At 33.7% G+C, this 21,289-nt stretch overlaps 1 protein-coding gene across 1 annotated transcript in view; it reads right to left on the bottom strand.

Annotated features, from left to right (window-relative positions):
• Positions 1 to 21,289, bottom strand: part of oprd1a (opioid receptor, delta 1a) — a 30,861-nt gene that overhangs the window by 8,827 nt on the left and 745 nt on the right. The gene's annotated exons all lie outside the window — the stretch shown is intronic.

Below are 21,289 nucleotides of genomic sequence, written 5' to 3'. Positions count from 1 at the left end.
AAGCTACAGTTTTTTTTTTATTTATTTAAAAGTTTAACAGATTCCCATCTGATATATGATATAATGTTTGTTTCTTAAATGTAAATATTTATACACATTTATTTATTCTAAATATTTAGGAAATATTTTGGTACAGTAAAAAGTGTGGTTATGATGACCACCCGACAAGCTAATTCAGCTAAAAATAATGCTTAAAATGTCACTTAAATGCAGCAATTAAATTTTATAATTTAATAAAAATGTGGTGAATAACATCCACAAGATCCAGATTTTCAAGAAAAAAAAAGAACTACCCCTTTCACCAGGCTAACTACGGGCTTGACTTTTTCACAACCTTATGTTTCAAGCTTTAAAAACCAAAAACCTCTTTGACTACAGAACTACGTAATCAGAATTGCCTTAATATGAACCTGTTTCTGTGTTTTGGTCTGCAAAATATGTAATTCAGTAATACAGTGCTATATGAAACCATGAATCCAGAAGTTAGCAAGAGATTTATGCCCTTCAGTTAAAGTCAGAATTATTATCCCCCCTAAATTATTATGTGATGAATGATTAGCCCCCCTGCTTATTTTTTCCTCAATTTCTGTTTAATGGAGAGAAGCTTTTTTCAACACATTTCTAAACATAAAAGTTTTAATAACTCATTTCTAAAAACTGATTTATTTTATCTTTACCATGATGACAGTAAATAATATTTGACTAGATATTTTTTCAAGACACTTCTATACAGCCTAAAGTGACATTTAAAGATGTTACTAGGTTAATTAGGTTAACTAGGCAGGATGGGGTAATTAGTAAGTTATTGTATAATGATGGTTTTTCATGTAGACTGTCGGGAAAAATAGCTTAAAGGGGCTAATAATTTTGTTTAAAATGTTTTTTTTTTTTTTTTTTTTTTAAGTAATAACTTTTCCTTTGTTCTTTCTTTTAACTTTTCCTCTAGCCGGAATAAAACAACTAAGACTTTCTCAAGAAGAAAAAATATTATCAGACATAATATGAAAATTTCCTTGGTCTGCTAATCAAATTTAGTAAATATCTAAAAAATAAAAAAAAAATCCAAGAGGGCTAATAATACTGACTTTAACTGTATATTTAGCAATGGAATTTCTCACATTTTTTTATGTTGATGAATGAAAATCTAATTGGTTTAAAAGTGACATGTGTGAGCTGTGCAGCACTACCGACAATAAACAATGGACATTTTTACCAGTTTTGTAGCAATCATGTCAGCAATAATTGATGGGAGAATGTTATTATGTGGCATTAGAAAGATGTGATATAAAGTCAAAGTGAAAAATAAAGTATGTCAGATTGTTAGTATACATTTTCTAAAAACTAGTGTTTTGCAGCTTACAAAATGGAGAACTGCACATGCAAATTGTGTTCATCATTTATTTATTGAGCACAGCTGTACCCTTGTGTCATTTGCATAATTCATATTTGTGAATCAGCTGGTAAATAAATGGTAACTGCACATGCAAATAAATCAGATAATAAGAGCGTAATAACCAATCCATTCTCAGTGAATTTTCTTGATTTCCATGATTTCTTCTATGAGATGCACATTATAATTAAACTTGATAGCTCCACTAAGTTGGATCAGAGTTTTCACGTGCGCAAGTGTTTTGTTAATAATGTGGATTAATAATAATGTAGTTGCATGCCTTTAAGCTGTAAACAATTCAGCTTTTCAAATTCAGATTAACATTTCTGTGTCCAAGCTAAGTGATTTTCAGGGTTTTGCTACTTAAAATCATGCAGCCAGATCCTACATTTTTGATAATTGTCAAAAAAAGGTTCCTAGAATATTTTGGTCTCTGTATTTCAGATATAGAATATTTTCAAAATAAAGAACTATCGTAAACTAGTAAACTAGTAAAATAAGTAAACTTGTGTTCCAGTAAGCAAGATTGATTCAGACATGCTAATAATGTTCTCTGGGTCTTTGGCCAGAGAAACAAACAAAGTGATGAAGTAAAACACTCAACACATGTTACTTAAAATAAATTAATAATAAAATAAAATAAATAAATAAATGTTACTCGTTTAAAAGGTTTTCATTGTTTTGACTATGGCTAAACTCTAAATTGTTAACATAATGGAAACTGCCATCATTACATTATTTTGTTTTAATTGTTTACTGTCCAATAGGCAGGTTCAAATTGATAAATGTTCCAACAATATAACAGTATTGTTCTCAATTTGCACACTATATTCTAAGACTTCGAAAGCCACATGACAGCTCAGTGTGGCAATTATATTTTTATGCATTAATATTTATCATCATCCACCTTCACAGTGAAATTGATTACACTGTTGATTATTTTAAATAAAATATTCCTTAATTTTTATGAACAGGATAAAAGGGAGATTTAGAGAGGATTAAAATTTGATTAAATATAAATGTTAGCCTTACACAGATATTGCATGCATTTATACAGTTTCAACTATGGCGCATTTGTAATTTGACTGCTGAATGAATAAATTAAAGAATGTAATATTTGTGTTATATATATTTAGACATTCAAGACTACAAAACAGTATGATGCAAGTATACAAACAAAACAAATGTATTGCTAATGCATCATGCTAAGCCTGTCACAAAATCTCTTAACTAATGGAAAACCCCAGAATTAACCTTAAGGGCTGCAGAAAATCTAACAAAGCTGAATAGACTAGTAGTATTACGATATTTTTATATATGATATTTTCACAGATGGATATGATAAATGGAAACAAGTGAATTGTGGAAATAAGTGTAAATGGTATAGATATATTTTGAATAGTGTATTTACTTAACACAGAAATGAATAAAACAAATTAAAGCATAACAGTCCATGTGGATATTATTGTTCATTTAATAACCAAAATTATATATATATATATATATATATATATATATATATATATATATATATATATATATATATATATATATATATATATATATATATATATATATATATATATATATATATTTATTTATTTATTTATTTATTTTTAATTTTTTTGCGTATAAAATTAATCCAATTAATTCTGGTATGCATAATATAAACCATGTTTATAATAGCCCAAAGAGCTCAAGTTCATGGTCAACTACTGTTTTTGAGCATTCTGTAACAGAAATCCTAATAAATCAGTTACTGCAATTAGTGCTATATAATACAAATCTCTAGGAGAATAATCAGCCTGTTCATGAAAGCATTTCAAGTCTTGCTGTTTCAAGTCAGGCTGTTTGAAATGATCAGTGCTGCTTTTCTAGATAACACTGTCTTATTAGGCTACAACAACAATAAAGCTTACTCTTTACTCAAGTTATAGCATTTATTGGCACGTTCCTTAAACAATAACTTGCTTAAAGGTTATGATATTAACCTGCTATTAATGTTATTAAAGGTTTGCTTAAGGTTTACCTTCTTTTGTACGGATTTGTAAGGTGCTGTCCCTGCAGGTGGTGCTGATTTGTTTGATATAGACAATGTGGAAATATAGATTTACATAATCTAATTTCAACTAAGCAAAAATCAACATATAACTGAAAAGATATCTTCTTTGGTTTTTAATTATATCATTTCATTAACAGCCCAGCCATGAGGGACATTTAACCTTTGTCTTTCTGACTACTGGCTGAGCCAAAGTACTGCAAGTACTATGGGAAGACTTTTATGCCTCGTTTCCACTGACTGGTACGGTACGGTTCGGGTCGGTACGGGTCACCTTTATCAGGCTTGCGTTTCCACTAGCAAGGGTACCCTTTTGGTGGGCGTGGTGTATGACAAAGTTTCAGTTGATGTCATGCTCGCTCAAGAAATTGTCTACAATAAAGCTGCACAAGTCGCTCACATATCATATGAAAAGCACTTCTCACAAAACAGATGCTTTATACACATAAATACTTCTGTATAAATGTTTATTACTGACATTTCTATGAACATGAGTTAATTATAACTGCAGATCAATGACAGTGCGAAATAGCCTGCTGTAACATCTGTAATTATATTAAATAAATGAATAAATAAATGAATAAATAAATAAATAAACATATATGAACACATACAGACCCTTACAGTCCCAGATATGTTAACAACTACAGAAAAAGTACACACAGCATACATTTCGTCCTTAATTAGGTTCAAAACATCGGGTCGGGTTTCCAAAGCTTGACAATAATCAAGCGCACGTTATAATTATCAGGTCAAGAAGTTTGTTATTTCAGATTTAGACACGCGGCGAGCGCAAGTAATCTCTCACTGTGTATTTCAAACATGGCGGCTCCTTTGTTTACATTCTGGCTTGTTGCCTAAGCGAATGACGTATCTCTGTAAACCAATAGCGTTCAGCTGCGCGTCTAGCTCCGCCTTTTGGTACCCTTTCTTGTGTTTGGGACCCTTTCGAAAAGGTGCCGAAAAGTTGTACGGTACGGTTCACCGTACCGTATCACTCAGTGGAAACGGGCCATTAACAACTCTTCCATTGTCTTCGGTTGATACTATTAGGCCAAAGAAGCCCCTTTTGTTGAGTAACGTATATGTGGTCAGTAGCTGGCCAAGTTTCTAACACCTATATGTGAGTTACCATGCTGACTCTAATACTTAATTTGCACGTTTTGTTTAGCCATCTTCCCTCCTGATAAAACACATTATAGACAAGGACTTCTTTGTCTCAAATTAAACTTGTGATAAAACTAGACTGCAGACCTCCAACAGGCTCCTGCAGACACATGGACTTCCTAAAAATGCTGTATGACTGCAGATTAACCAACATGTCACAATAAAGAAGATTCTGATTGTTTCAAGTGGGACTGGGTTCTCTCTCTTCAATATTTTTTTTTTACAACAACAGTAAAACATCTCGGTTATGTTGTAACCCTCGTTCTTTGGAGGAGGGAATGGAGACATTGGGCCTTATCATACACCCATCGAAATGCGGCACAAGGCACGACGCAACTGTTGTTTGCTAGTTTTAGCTCGTAGAGTCATTTTGATGTTTTGCAGCACGCTGTTTAAATAGCAAATGCATTTGCCCTCATTTTGTGCCCATGGGCGTTCTGGTCTCAAAAAAGGAGTTGTGTTAAGGTGCATTGCTATTTTGAGGAACTAAAATACACTGTTCAATAGCCCAGCTTAGAGGAGGTCTAAAGTTCAACCCCACCTCGCTCAAGCATTGCCTAATACACACAGAATGTAGAGCAATACGCAAATATCTTTTCAAATCAAAAAGAATTAAAGGATTAAAATATTTAAAAAAATATATATTTTCTAGCCTACATAAATATAAAAACCACCGCCTCCATGCCTTCTTCATCTCGAGGGGCTTTTTTAGTTTATTCATGACAATTTGCTTTTGTATAATGTTATTATTAGTAGTAGTAGCATTTATTATATGCATATTAATATTTGTTTTATTAAAAACAAGCTTAGATTTGCCCACCTGTCAGGTTTTAGACCATATAGGGCATAGCATATGTATATGGAAATAACTCAGTTTTTTGATCATATTTTGTTACTATTGTTTATTTATTCGCATGCCTATGAATGGAAGTCTGTGGGAGGAAAAGCCCAGTGTGACCACAGCTTTACCTGTAGTTTTCAAACAAGCCTCAATTAGGAATCGTTAGTCAGGTGTGTTCAATTAGGGTTAAATGCCTAACTGTGCAGAGCCCATTATATGTCTAAAGCTGCAGTCACACTGGGGCTGCGTCCGAAACCGCATACTTCCATAATATATAGTACGCCAAAATCAGTATGCAAGCCGAGTAGTATGTCCGAATTCATAGAATTCGAAAATCAGTATGCGAAAAGTACCCAGTTGACTTACTACTTCCGGCGAGATTCCGGAGTGCGCATCCCATGCATGCTGCGCTATCCCATGATGCCCCGCGAGCGAATTCATGAATGGAAGTAAAGCGACGCAACTGACGCACGTAGGTCACGTGACCATGACAAAATGGCGGATGTAGTACGTCCGAATTCCATTCATACTTTTCATATTCATACTGTATAGAACGTACTTTTCTAACGGCCGAGTAGTACGTTTAAATTCAAATGCAGTACCTACTGAGTAGTAGGCGGTTTCGGACGCAGCCTGGGATTTTCTCCCCGTAGACTTCCATTCATACGCACGCAAATGGTAATGCATCAAGTTTCGCAGGTTGCTGCGGTGCAAAGTTCACCTGCGAAATAGCATCACTTGACTGCATGAGACCAACTGAGGATCAAAACATGACCTTTATGGACAGAAATTTAAAACATGGAGCAATCGCTCACTTTTTTAATGCCTAGTAAACATGCTTATTCCCGTAGCTTTTTCGCAGCACAATAAGACTTCATAAGATTTCACATTATCAAACTCTAGTCACACTGCACTTTTCTCCTTAGTCTTCCATTCAAATGCACGCAAATGCATCAGAGTGGAAATGCAAACTCGATAGATAGGCTAAGTTTTGCAGTTCGTTGCGTTGGAAAGTTCAAGCTTGGCAAACTCTGACCTGCAAAATCGCATCACATGATTGCGTGCGAGCAATCAAACATCAAACATGACCTCTCTGGACAGAAATTTAATTACATTTTTTTGCTGTCTAATTATCTTGTTTAATCCCACCTCTTTTTGGCAGTGCCATACAGCAAAATTTTGCAAGCAAAAACTCTATTGTGACTGCAAAATTATTAAGATGATATTTAAATATTTGACACCTGCTTTATACATTGTAAGTGTTGTTTATTAGTTTAAACTCTTTGTTTCATTGTAAATAGAATTTTTGTGCATTCAAAATGCCATCAATAAAGTGCAGCTATGCTAATTGTTTATAACATATTTCTGCCCATACCAAGACCCCATCACCACCATGAGCCACTTGATTAACAACTTCATCAGCAAACCACACACCCACACAATGCCAAAAACGCTATCTGCCCTCTGCCTTGTATAGTGAAAACTGGGATTCATCCTTGAAGAGGAAACCTCTTCATAGATCCAGACTTAATTGAATGTAAGCATTTGCTCACTCAAGTCAGTTGCGACGGTGAACTCATATTGAGACCCAGCTTCTGAAAGTTGCGGCAGCTGTCTGGGTGGATAGCCTCAGACAATCTTGGAGATGAAGTTGCTGGATGTGAAGGTCCTTGGCTTTTGTAGTTACACGTGGTCTGTGGCTGTGAGGCCAGTTGGATGTATTGCCAAATTCTATAAAAACACCTTTGAAAATTACTTATGGTAAAGAAATTAACAATAAATTCATGAGAAGCAGCACATGCAGATATTCCTGGAGTCAACATCCCAGCAGTCATGCTCCCTTAAAACTTCCAACATCTGTGCCATTGTACTGTGTGATTTTAGAGTGGCCTTATATTGTGCAATAATCATGCTGCCTAATCAGATATTGTTCAGCTAATGACAAATAGGAGCACAAACCTTTTTTTTTTTTTTTTTGCTGTGGTTTATTGCACATTTGAGCTATTTATCTACAGCCTTCAAATTAGGATTGTAAGGATTTTATTGATATACAGCATTTCACAGTATGTCTGATAATACTTTATGTTCTGGAAAATGTCTTATTTGTTTTATTCTGACTAGAATAAAAGCAATTTGTAATTTTTAAACACCATTTTAAGGACAAAATTATTAGCCCCTTTAATCAATTTCTTTTTCGACTACAGAAAAAACCATATTGTTATACAATATTTTGTCTAATTACTCTAACCTGCCCAGTTAACCAAATAAACCTAGTTAAGCCTTTAAATGTCACTTTAAGCTGTATAGAAGTGTCTTGGAAAAAAATATCCAGTAAAATATTATGTACTGTCATCATGGCAAAGAGAAAATAAATCAGTTATTAGAAATGAGTATCAAAACTATTATGTTTAAGTGATGTTTTATAAAACAAATTTAGGGAGGAGCACAATCAGACTTTACCGAGGCTAATTCATCACACACACAATCATTCTATTATCCAATCAGCTCAAGAGCAAACTCCTATAAATAGTCAAACACATCATAGCTTTGTTTTCTCTCGACTTCAGCGTCTCTCCACCACCCCAACTCCTCATTATTAAACCAGATACCTATTTAAATCTGAGGGGGGAGCGTTCTTGAGTCGGGCTAGACACTGCGCTCGGACTCTATCTCGCTTTATCCTGATAAGGGGAATAACACGAGTTAGGGTGTCTTCCCGAGTTTATAGCCCTCTCCCCGGACAGCACGCCAAATACGCATATTCTATTAAGTCAAATATCTTTGAGTGTGAACTCGTGAAAAATGTGTTGAATAAATAGTCTCCCTGTTAAACAGAAAACAGAGAGAAAATAAACAGGGAGGCTAATAATTCTGTCTTCAACTATATATGTATATGTATATATCCTAAGCATATTTAAAATGTGTTAAATGTATAAATGACAGCTTAATATATGCAGATAGGAGACTTTTTTTGGAAGAGTTACATGGTTAATGACCATGATCACCATATGCTGTTCTCTGAATTTGTTCAGAAACTCAAGCAAAGCATGACTGGGATTGAGGGAAATAACTCCATTCATATAAAGTACTGTGCATGACTCATTTGCATTTAAACTATTAAACAATATAAACCATGTGATGTTATTGATTTCTTCTAAAGGAATAATTTATTTAATTTTTTAAAGTGTATTCTTACATAAGTTGTTGTGGACCATGGCCGTGGGTAGAACTTTAGTCATTTTTTAATATAGTGTTGACATGGAAAAGCACATTTATAAAATATGTTATGCAAATGTAAACTGCTGACAGAGGCACACATTTCTTGGGTTCAATGTGATGGTAAAAAAAAAAAACAAAAGTTATATGGAAAAATAAAACGATAAACGGAGAACAGTATTTCTGGCAACTATGCTCTTAGTGAGGCTGACTTTGACGTCATGAGCAGGATGTTAAATTGGGGCCGTATGCCTGGTTGGCTGGTCTGAACTCACACACACAGAAACAAACTGCAGTAAGAGGGAACATGCTGCGAGAGTGCTATGATGAGTCAGACCACAACATGCACAAACACACTGATACTTCTCCCAATTAAATGTAAACATAGACATGTGTCCACATTCTCCTTTAGTGCCATTTATGAGGTTAATTATGCAACATATTTAACCAACAAAACTAAATAAAAACCAAAAATACTGTGTTGTTACGAATGTGCAATATGTCATTTGGAAAAAAAAATATATATATATATATATATATATATATATATATATATATATATATATATATATATATATATGAGCAATTTCAACATTATGGATGTGACATTTGCAGTAAAAAGTCAAAACATTGTTTATATTTTGCAGAACAACTAACCACAGAGTTAAGGAATCAGAAAAATATCAGTCTGTAGACATGTTGTATACTTTAAATTAGGAAAATAAACATGCGTAATGGATGAGATGAAAAAAGTCTGCAGGTTTACAGAATACAAAATTCTTTGTAAAAAATTCTGTGAATTAAACTGTACAACCCAAACTAAACAATAATAATCAAAATAATATGAGTTGGCTGTCTATAGAACAAAAATGATTGGTTTATTTAATTTAATATTTTCACATTTATTTGGAAAAAGTGTCGTTAAGGATGTGACATCTCTGCGTTATGGATGTGACATTAAATCAAATAGAATAGTTTGAAAACATTGACAGAGACATTTCATTTTTTGGTGAAACCTTTTCTCATGGCAAGGTTGATATTTGCACAGAATTGCTCATTCATATATATATACACACAACAATGTTCACTAATAAATGTCTTCAGAGACATTCACAAATCAGTAATGATTAATTTAAGCCATTGGATTTCCCCTAAAAAGAATATCACCACAATAACCAACATAAAACTGGAAAATTGCGAGCCAAAAAACAAAAGAACACCACTCAAATTTTCCAGAAAAATATAACACTTGTGGCCGCAGACCATTAATGACAATCTATAGCCTCTTTTACAAAAATTATGATTAAGCGTAGATTATTAATAAATGAATACTTAATTATATATAAATCCTTGCAGCTATATCCTCGGTACACTCGGTTGCATGATTTGTAAATTAACATATTTTCATCTCTGCATCAAGTAATCAGCCCCATATGCATTATAAAGTTTTTTCGCATGTGCTCACAGGCAAAGCGATGCATAGCTAGAATGCTAAAATGACTGCTTCAGCAAATGCATTTTTGCTGACCACTGGTTATATTTAGTGTAGTAAACATGTACATTTTTAATCAATTTTAAAGGAACTTTTTGCAAACTAACTGGATGTTAAAGATGCAATGGCTAATGTCAAAATACTTGGCATGTTACTTTGTTTAATTTAACTACATAACATTTACTGTGATATGACACGACATGCTGATTACCATTGCTTTCCAATCAATCACTGACCCATGCACTTGTTGCACACAGACCCTGAAAACCCTGAACCCCCTCCCTTAAACAATGTAGTGGATTGCAGGGGATGGGATTTAATTATGATGTATGACTATGGTTATAAAGAGGTTCTGGGCTATGAAGAAAATTGGTTTTCTATGAGCTCGAGATTAGCTGTAAGGAATTAATGGTTAATATATATATATATATATATATATATATATATATATATATATATATATATATATATATATATATATATATATATTTTTTTTTTTTTTTTTTTTTTTTTTTTTTTTGCAACAAACCACAGTACACCCAACCTTGTGCTGTGTTCCCGTTGTTTTTTAGGAGACTGCTACTGCAACCACCCTGTAATGCGAGATTCGCTAGCCATTTGTTAGTACAGGAAAGATCAGCAACAAAGACTATTAATGTACATAGAACTTTGTCAGGCCTTTGTCAGAAGGATTTTGTTTGTACACTGTTTATTTAGATCACCTTCATCTGAATCACAACATTCACAATATGTATTTAGCTGTGTGTTGTACTTTTTCATGCTTGTACTGTATCTCTCTGGTACACTGTCTATGTAGATGTATACATACACTATGTATAATGTGGATGTACTATTTAAGTTACCAAGTTCAACACACTTCTGAGCTTATGCTCACATGGCATATGTCAATGAACATAGAAAGCATAGTTTGAGTTGTGCTGAACAGAACACACCTCCAAAGAGCTTGTGGTCTAAATATAATGTTTAAAGTAGTAAAACTTTTGTCGATGTGCCGATTATTACCGTCTACATGTCGTTGATATCACTTGGAGTTATGGTTAATAATTGAGCAATATTGCTTTCTCAAAGTGGCATTGAGCTCATACATATACTCTGTACCATGGCTGCATTTTGCTTTAACATTCTCTTGATAAGCCATGATGAGCATTTTGTGTCTCACAGCATGCAGTAGACTATTCACTACAGACTGGGTCATTGGACCAATCACTGCAGATTTATGTCAAGCAGTAAACCCCACAGCAAATGGTTGGTAAAGAACTACAATGAAAGATATAACACAATGCTTCTTTTATACATGTGTTTTTGCTTTCCAAATGCTGTTGGTTAAAATTGTATAAAGCAAATATATTGGCTCAACATTTCATTGAAGACTGCTGCCACAATCTGAGAGAAGCAGCACAGTGTCTCAGTGGCCAGCACTGTTGTCTCACAGCAGGACCTGAGTTTGATCGACCATCAGTGTACAGTTTAATTGTACAAACATCCAAACTCTCCTAAAAGCTCCAGGAGCCTCCTTATATTCATGGAGACTCCAGGATGCCTGCAAATTTCATGCAGTCTCCAGGCAAGGGAGAGAACGAGCCTGAGGAAATAACTCCACTGAAGCGAGAAAATATAACATATAGCTTTAGTGATCAGCTTCGAATTCCTTGAATAAAGCAGTAAAGATACATCTAGCTCAACTCAAAATACAGATTGCAGCAGGCATCCATGCCTTTCTCCCTCACTACTTCACTTTGCTAGTATCGTTCACTACTGCAGTGACTGGCAATGTAGAAACCTCCCATGAAATAAGATTTTGTATATGTAGATTTTGTCATTTAAAAGTTTTGTAGTGTGCATTATGGAACAATGAGCACTAGCCAATCAGTGAATCATCACACATTTGGCCTGATAAATAATAAAGGCTGTGTTCCTGAAACCTTCGTAACGCAATGTAATTTTAGTTACACTTTACAATAAGGTTCATTAGTTAATGCATTTACTAACATGAACTAGTCATGAACAACACATGTACAGCATTTATAAATTATAATTGAACATTTACTAATGCATTATTAACATCTAAGTCCATGCTTGTTAACATTAGTTAATGCAACATGAGTTAACATGAACTAACCATGAACTACTGTATTTTCATTAACTAATGCTAACTAACATGAACAAATACAGTAATAAATGTTTTATTCATTGTTTGTTCATGTTAGTAAATGCAATAATTAACATTTACTAATGAACCTTATTGTAAAGTGTGACCATAATTTTTATGTTGTACCATTCATATATTTCCCCAACTGTTCTTAGTTAAGTATACCTCATGTCCTCAAGTCATCGTAATGCAAGGCTGGTCTGGACCACACTTAGCTATCTATAATCACACCTTCTTTACATCTAAGTCTATGAATATAACTCTTTACACACAGTGTTTAATTAGGCTAATTATGTAGTCCTGCAAAAATTAGACTTGGCATTACACTAATAATTATGAAGTTAGGCTTCGGAGTCTTAGGATTTACAGTTTGGTGGCAGCTCCACTATGTATATGTTCATATTTAATAAGAGAAAAGTCCTCTGGCTAGCATAATAATAATAAACTAATAATGAATATTTCTTACTATGTTGAATCAAGCATCCCACATCTTCTCTTTTTTCTGCTCAATAAAGTATATGTTTCGCATGTTGCTTTTAGTCAGCTGTCCATAGGACCAATACATATATTGTTGCCTTAAATGCATGTTTTACAATTTAATGCACATTTTCCATTGACATGTTTTTTAAGATTTGAAAAATTAAACGCAGTTTTAGAACAAACAGAATGTAAAATAATTCGATAATAATTTCAATTAAATTAAATTCAAGTTCATTTTATTTTATGGCACTATTAAACTATTGTATTTTTTGTCTTTTGTTTCACTTTTTATTTTCTTGTATCCATAATATTTTTTATTATTTTTATTCATTCATTCATTCATTCATTTTCTTTTCGGCTTAGTCCCTTTATTAATCTAACATTATGTACATGTGGAATCATCACAGAGGAATGAACAACTTATTTAGCATATGTTTTATGCAGTGGATGCGCTTCCAGCTGCAACCTATCACTGGGAAACATCCATAGACACTCATTCACACACATACACTATGGCCAATTAAGCCTACCCAATTCACCAGTACCGCATGTCTTTGGACTGTGGGGGAAAACAGAGCACCCTGAGGAAACCCATACGAACACAGGGAGAACATGCAAACTCCACACAGAAGCGTCCAATTGACCCAGCCGAGGCATGAACCAGTGACCTTCTTGCTGTGAGGCGAACATGCTACCAACTGCTCCATCATGCAGCCCTTTTATTATTTTTACTGTCAATATTTATAATAGAAAGTATGTTGTGGAGGGCTTATAAATATTTTAAAAATCAATCTCTCTATAAATAATGACATTTGTCTTTGGCATAAAAATAAAGAGGATACTGAAATTGAGTTGACACAATATTAAAATCCTTTAACCAACTATTGATCCTTTAAAATCCAGCCGAACATAAGTGAGTGTTGACTGATGGTAAATCGAGACTCAAGAGTAGGGAGAGAGACCACATAACCTCACAACAAGGCACATAAAAAGACATACCTTAAGCAACCTCTTTAAAGGTGCAGTAGGTGATTGGCTTAAATGCTAATCAGTTAACATAATATCTTTCAAATACAATCCAAAGCCACACTTCCTGAACACACACACTGAAGATGACAGAGACCCACTAGATCATGTCATTCCCTAGTAAGAAAACTTTATAGAACTTTATAATACTACAATTCTGAACAAACTACTTCATACATGTTTTCAGTTGTGTAGAAAGCATAACTTATCATAATGTGCAATATTTCATGCATGAAAGGATCGCTGGTCTCACTGTCTCAAGCGCTTTGTCCTAAAGCGACTACTGTATGCTTAGTGGTTGGCCGGTGGGGTGCAAGAATTACACTTATTACTAAGCCATACTTCAGCTATTTCAGATCAAATATTCAAAGCATGGTAGACAATATAGATAATATATATTCATCAAAAATTAACCAATGTGAATATAAAACCCCAGAAAACTTCACCCCATTAAAGCAGGCTAGGCGGAATAGCTCTGTTGATTTATGCTTTGTTGTTAAACAAAATAAAAATCTACATTATCGATGTTGTAAAAGGTCCCTTATAAAATGGAAAATAGTCACATCAATTGTTTTCCGGAAGATTTCAGTAGCTGAACAACACTTCTGTACATATAGCTAATTTGTAACAACAAAATTTACATAAGCATTGCGTAAATGAAATAGTTTTAAAACATAACATTACCTGTCTAAAAGGAATACTTCAGCCATGGTGTTATCCTTCCACCAGCTTGCAAATGTAACTCCAATATTGATTCCGGATTTTAAAGTTTTGATTGAGCATTTGTTTTTACCACTGCAAAAGGTGCGCTCAAACAGTGAACAGAGGTGCGCAGTTTTAAAAATCTACACTTGTTGACACACAGTTTGGGGTATTTTTAATTGAATGAACATTTTTTTAGTCATATGCCTTACCCCGAATATAAAAGTACATATAAATACATTTAGATCATATACTTTATTCATTACTATTGGAATGTAAAGAGACTTTCAACCAGCACAACAGAAAATGCTACCTACTGCACCTTTAACGTATGTTTGGGGAACACACCTAGAAATGATATACCATTAGTCAATATGTACATTTAGAGTCTTCATAGCCTACAAAGAGATAACATTATCAGTAATTGCAGCTCAGATTTTCCAATGAGTAAGGAGCCTTCAGAAATCAGGAAAAAAAGCCTGTCATTTTGATGCTAGTTGAAAAACAGTGTACAATTTGGGCAAATTATGTGGAAAAAATAAATGTTTTTAACTCCGTGAACCCAAATTTGAGCAAATTTCAAAACACAAATTTCCACAAAATTACTTATAAATATAAAGTCTAAAATGTACACTTTTGAACAATTCAACAATATTGAAAACAAATGTGGTCTAGTTTTGTAATCTGCATGTAAATAACGCAATTCAGAATGAGCTCATTATCCGCTAATTAGTTCCTGCCTTCCACATTCAAGCACGAATCATGACGACAGCCATATTGAATTGTGAAGACCTACAAACAAGAAAGTTCATCAATTTTATTCTCATGAATGCATTGGAATCACAGCCTACATGTCCTTATCATACCACTGTGATCGGATGTGGATTTATTCAGAAGGTGATGCATGATATTTATTTATAATAATTTATTTATCTTACTGTAGTTGAACAATCAAAACGTTTGAAAAAGCTCACTAAGGCTGCAATTATTTGATCAAATATAAGCTATATTTAATAGGTTGTGAAGTATTATTTTGATTAAAAGTATAGTTTTTTTGTGTGAATGTAGTTTAAAATATTATTATTGTGGTCAAAGCTTTTATCATTACTTCAGTGTCATTCAGAAATTATTCTTATATAACCCAAACAATCAACAAACAATGTACCCCCCTCCCCACCGAAACACAATCAAGCCTTTAAAAATATATTAGACCACCCCTTTAAGAACATGAACGATTTCATTAGGAAGCAGACGAAAGCCAATGGATGTAAAGAATCACTAAGCAAATAGAAAGCAGAGGGGAATGAATAACATGTTTAGAAAACATCATTTTAAAAAGCAAGAGAAAGGTTGCCTCTTGTGTGTACATGATACTTTACCTCATATAATCATTCATTGTACCTAAATTATACCTAAAGCACAGAGTCATTGTACCTAAATTAGCTACTAGCATATGTTCATGTAGTAGATGGTTACAAAGATATACATTTTTATCCTATAAAAATGCAAGTGAAACAATGAAAATCAATAATATATATATATATATATATATATATATATATATATATATATATATATATATATATATATATATATATATATATATATATATATATATATATATATGATTACTTATGTTTAGTGGAGTATTTTATTACGGTATCTGGTTTAATTTAATATTGATTCATGTATTTCCCCCATCTCTGCTTTATGTTCAGACCCAGGCATGTCATCAGTTGTCGCCCACTATATCAACCACTGACAAAATCAAACTCTTGAACCCTGACATCCAGTGATGAATCATGGCATCATACATCAGATAGAAAGTGCCAAAATCAGGTTGATATTGTGTCTGAACCCACCATAATATAATAAAGCATTGCCTGATTCTTGTTCATATATTTTGGATAAAACCTAACATGATTTTAGTGCCACTCTCTCGACATACAATTTTGAAAGTGTCACAAATATGAAATATACTCCAGGCTAGGGCTGCACAAAACGAAATGTTGAGTCTGGATTAAAATTCATCATTTGCATGTGGTTTTGATGCCTGTGATTGTATAATGACCTTAAAAGCATTCAGGCATAATAAGTATTTGAATACTCTTAGGCTCAGAAAAAGGAAACACTTTTTTCAATTGTATTTATAGATTGTTATAAATGAAAATACAACACATACAAATACAGAAATACAAAAACAGAAATGCACTGCAGATAGCAGACCACATAGAAATGTGTTGGGGAGCCCAAAAAGAATAGGTGCATCCCAAATCGCTTACTTATGCACTATTCTACACCATTTTGCAATAGTATCTGGATGCAGCCTTTATGATGCAAGCTGAAATTGCATCACTCAGCGATGCAATGTCAGACACAATGCACTCAATGGAGTGAGTGACGTCACTGTGACGGGTAGGGTTAGGGGTGGGGTTAGGTGAGCCCATTAAAAAGTACTGGATGCAGCTTAGATTGCACTGCACTGAGTCTGCAGCCAGACCCCTCTCCCATTTTTTTGTGTAAATAGTGTAAGTAGTGGGTTTACACTGAAAACAATAAAAATAATAAGTGCACTTTAATTACCTGAATGATGCACTCATTTGACATGAAAATGAAGTGTGGAATGTTGGACACTTCACGCACTCAAGTTTTGCTCACACAGTGAAAGGGACGGGGCTATCGGGCGCACATGTTGGATAACTTTATTTATTTTGAATTGTGAAATTCTCCTATGAGAGTGATTATAGCACCTCCCGATTGTGAATGAGTTCATACTCATGGCAGGTATTATTTGGTACTTTGTTCATTTATTTCTGTAGCTATGTTTCCATCCAAAAATGTGAATAAATTTTATGTTTTTAAATTTCATAAAAGATGTGCAAATAAAGCAGCGTTTTCATCCAACGAGTCAAAGCAAACAAAATCATCACTTTCTAATTAACTGGCGCCAAATATCAACAGTAAAAACTGAATTTGCTGCAGTAAGAGAAGCTGCGTCAATCTTTTCTTCATCTAATAAATGACTTGCGCCACAGAAGGCAATCCTGACACACAGTGAACGCGCGGTGGCAGAGCACAGACGCACTTGATTCTGGAGGTCATTAATAATATAATAACGCAAATATTTTAACAGTAAGGCGTTTTAGAATGATCAAAACAACAGTTCCGAAGTTTTACAATGTGCTCAGCCTGCTGGTGTGTCCATTTACACACATTTTCATCATCACATGATCTCTTATAACAGAATCACATTACTTTTTTTTTAATCCGCATACTGAAATTTGTGCGGTAAAAGTGTTTCCATCGTAGCTTATGCTAATTTTTTCTTATCAAATAAAAAGTTTATCCTGCTCATGCGCATACGTTTTTTATGCACATTTTCAAAATGTATGCTCATCATGGCGTTTCCATTAAACGTTTTTTTTTTATGCGCACATACAAATTGTGCATAAAAATAGGTGGATGGAAACACAGCTACTGGAAACCGTCCAACGTCTTCTGTGAAAGGGTTGAATTTCGCCTAGTAAAAAAAAAAAACATTATTGCTCCATTTGGGACAACACTACATACATATACTATGTTGTTGAGTGTGTAAGTGCATAAGTACATAGTGCATGAGTGCATAGTGTATAGTGTGCCATTTGGGACGCAGCTATGGTTTATTAGATTTTATAGAGATGCACTCCCACTGCTGGTGAAATTGTATTCATATGGCAATATATATTGCAAAATGAATTAAAAGATAAAAAGTGCAATGCTAGATTTTTCTGATTCATGCAGCTCTAGTTCAGGCACATTGTTTTTAAATGGGATTTGAAAAACTTGAGAAAACAAATAATTCCTACATTACAATCTTTATTTAACAATTTTGAACAACCGTCCATTAGGTTTTTCTCTTCTTCCAAGAAAATGGCATTTGGCTTTGTAGATCAAAGTATAAATGTTGTGGGCATACATCTTGTAAAACTGCCTCTAAGTTCTATCTGCTACTAATTGCCACCACTATATGGTGGTAAAACAACAACACGCGTGACATTTACAGACTGAACACTAGTTCAAACTCTATTACAGAGTGTTCCTCTCCACCTATTCCTCCTAATAGAGTAGTGATGCTATACTTTTAAAAGACAGGCTAATTTCCTGCACAGAATAATGCTGTTGTTTAAAGATTGCACAAGCACAGGCTTTCATGTCCAGTCTCATCTTAATAATCAGAAGCAGACTTTCTCATTTGCAGAGCTCTTAGTGACGGCTGATGAAAAGACCCTCAGATAGACCACTGACAAGTGCCTTGAGCTACTGCTCAACTGTGTGATCCAAAATCATCATCAGCCTTATAGCACTGACGTTCACCTTGTTCTGATGTCTGACTGCAAGGCGGTGTGGTCTGGTTGTAATTCTGGATATTTTTCTTTTCCCTCCATTACAAAATGAGCTCATTTTATGTTACTCTCTGTTCTCCCTCAATCTATCATTTCCTGTGTTCAGGCTTGCTCATAAAATAATGCTTGGAAGATTGAATTTTTTTACTGCTGCAATTTCAGCACATTTTGTTGCTTGTGACCACTGCTGCTAAATGACTGTTTATTTCATGGTTTTCACAGTGAGGTACTGCTTGTATGAGAAGAAAGCCTTTAAATCTTAATAGCACTTTGAAGCATGAGTTGAGAATAATTTAAGGGTATTGAAAATTGCCTACATTGAAAAGGAATGTTGAATTTGGAATTTTAATCAGAATGAGAGAAAAATAAACAAACAAACAAACAAATGCATAAAATAAATAAATAAATAAATAAATAAATAAATAGACTGAAATAAATTAACTTGTTTTTCTTTTGCAGGTTTGTTGCTTCATTTTGAACACCTAAAATTTTATATAAGATTATTTTTTTTTTTTCCAAAAATAATCAGTTTTCAAATCTGAAATATTAATATATGAGTGATTTAATAAATGCATTTAAATTATTGTGCTGCCTATCATTTTCTAATTATTCAAAATGAATGCATCTTCTGCTGAAGCTTTGCTCGATTTTGCTCTGAGGTAAAGAAGAATTAGCGTTCAATTAGTGTGTTGATTAAAGCTATCTGTGTAGACGCACCTCAGTATCAGGAGAACAGAGCAATTACCGTCATCACGAAAACCCACAGCTGGTGCTGTTTCTTTTCACATCATGTCATTTTCAAGACAACCCAGCGACTTGAAAACTCACTGTGGCTGTCAACTAGAAGCTGACAAATTAAAATGATACTCTGCCATGCACAAAGATTGGTGCATTTAGCAATAGAATGCAAAAGCCATAAACATGGTGAGCCAAGGCCTTTAGTGATGTTAGATGGATCTTATTTTAAAAGGGTGCACTTTGAAATGTCAATTGAGCACCTACTCTTCGCCTCCACTCACAGAGTGCAAACATTACCTCAAAGAGAGATATTTATCACATCTGAATGCCACACTCTGAAATGAAATGAATCAGGCTGCACAAAAATATGAGATGAGCTGTCTCTTGAGATATGCTATTTTGATCATATGGTCCTAAAATGAGGTCATTCCTGTCCTAGCTCTCCTGTACTGATGTCTCACCACGATCATCACTGAGCTTCTCCTCTGTCCATACCTAAAGACCTGATAAATAAGAGAATCTATAGTGCAGACAGCTGCAGACAGCTCAATTAACACCAGGAGGAGATGCACATCTATTACAATCATGGATGAGATGAACAATCGATACGTGATAACGAATCTATGTGTTCATCCTCCCCCCTCATTACAATCTGCTCCAGAAAAAAAAAAAAAAAAAGCCTGTGGCAATTATCTAAGAGTGTGTAATCCTTGTGGTCTAAGGCATGTAACTAATTGCTGTAAAGTAAAATAATGTATGACCTCTGTGCTGTGTTTTCACACAAGGGCTTTAATAATGGTGAGGAATTTATGATTCATTTTTCACAATGTGTATTTGCTCCTTCTAGCCAGATTTATGACTCACGCATTAATTTTATAAAATCAAACCAACATAGAGTAAAATGCAGAGATCAGGGCAAAGGAGTCACCACTGCTTTATTGCATTAACTTTAAAATTAATTTAATATGTGGTTTAAATGTTTTTGTTTTAAAATTCATAATTTTATAATAGTACAGCAACTACTGGGTGAAAAGGGTCAATTAAAAAGCCAGACAACAGACAATTACATAATGAGTGATTCGACAGAAAGGTTGAACAGTTCTTAAGGCAAGCAATTATCTCAAATGTCATGTCTAGGAGGTCTAGAACATGGTTTTAAGTTTTCTTTATGCTCTTTATTTGTTGTAGGATTTAACAATAATGGGATATTTATTTATTTATTTATTTATTTATTTATTTATTTATCTATTTATGTGTGCATGCTGGCTTATTGCATATATGTTGTAGCTTACTGGTTTTATTTAATGTTTACATTTTGATTCAAAATTAAATAATTTTATTGTTTAAAAAAAAAAAAGTGACAGCTTACTGTCCACTGACAACATGCATCACTACTAGCTGGGTCAATGTCACAAAAGGTGAGAGTTCAGTAAAATAACTGTAATATATATATATATATATATATATATATATATATATATATATATATATATATATATATATATATATATATATATATTTTTTTTTTTTTTTTTTTTTTTTTTTTTTTTTTGGGGGGGGGGTTTTAGACAGTAACTAAAAAGTGCTTCAAGTTGTTTTAATTCTAGCAATATGGCAAAATTTATA

The sequence above is a fragment of the Danio rerio genome, chromosome 19 (assembly GCF_049306965.1).
Source record: "Danio rerio strain Tuebingen ecotype United States chromosome 19, GRCz12tu, whole genome shotgun sequence".
Classification (NCBI taxonomy): domain Eukaryota; kingdom Metazoa; phylum Chordata; class Actinopteri; order Cypriniformes; family Danionidae; genus Danio; species Danio rerio.
Note: the sequence above shows the minus strand (reverse complement) of the source record. Positions and strands in the feature narration are given on the sequence as shown.